We start from the raw sequence: 679 nt of genomic DNA on the forward strand, positions 1-679 counted from the left end.
CGTGGTCGTGTATCGCAGCCCCACCGTGCGCTGGGTTTCCCCAGTGGGTCCCCAAGTGTCCCACTGTTACGTGGAGCGGGGGGGAGCGGTGGGCACAGGACCTGTCCCCGGGGGGGGCTGGTGGCTTTCCCGGGCTGTGCAGGATGGGGACAGACAGATGCATTTCGTAATCCCCGGGAGACTCACCTAATTCCCAGGCACCCGGCCACCCCCGCTTGTCCCATGGGACTGTGGAGAAATAAAGCACGCATCGCGCAGCAGGTGGATGCTCATTTGTGTCTTTGCCATCGCCCTGAGTCGGGGACCGGTCTGCCTGTCCTGCTGTCTGTCCATCCCACTCACAGCTGGATACAGGGAAGCACAACGGGGCCAGCTCCGACCTCAGCGCTCCGGGATCATTTACACAAACGAGCCCCCCCGCTCCAAACAGTTTCCATCTCCCCACCGGCGCTCGATCCCAGGGTTTTCCCAATAGTCTGAGGGATGGTTGAGGTGCTCAAGTATGACCAGACCTGAAACGGGGGGAAAAAACCCCAAACATGCAAGAATTGTGCCCCAAATGGTATAAATAATAAGAAATGCTGAGGCCTGTTGGCAGCGGCTGGGGAGGAGGGAGCAGCCCGGGCTTAGCGCAGGTCAGTGACGCCCGCAATTGGCTTTAAATAGTTTGTTGTGGCAG

Source organism: Egretta garzetta, unplaced genomic scaffold, assembly GCF_000687185.1.
Source record: "Egretta garzetta isolate BGI_Z169 unplaced genomic scaffold, ASM68718v1 scaffold140, whole genome shotgun sequence".
NCBI lineage: Eukaryota > Metazoa > Chordata > Aves > Pelecaniformes > Ardeidae > Egretta > Egretta garzetta.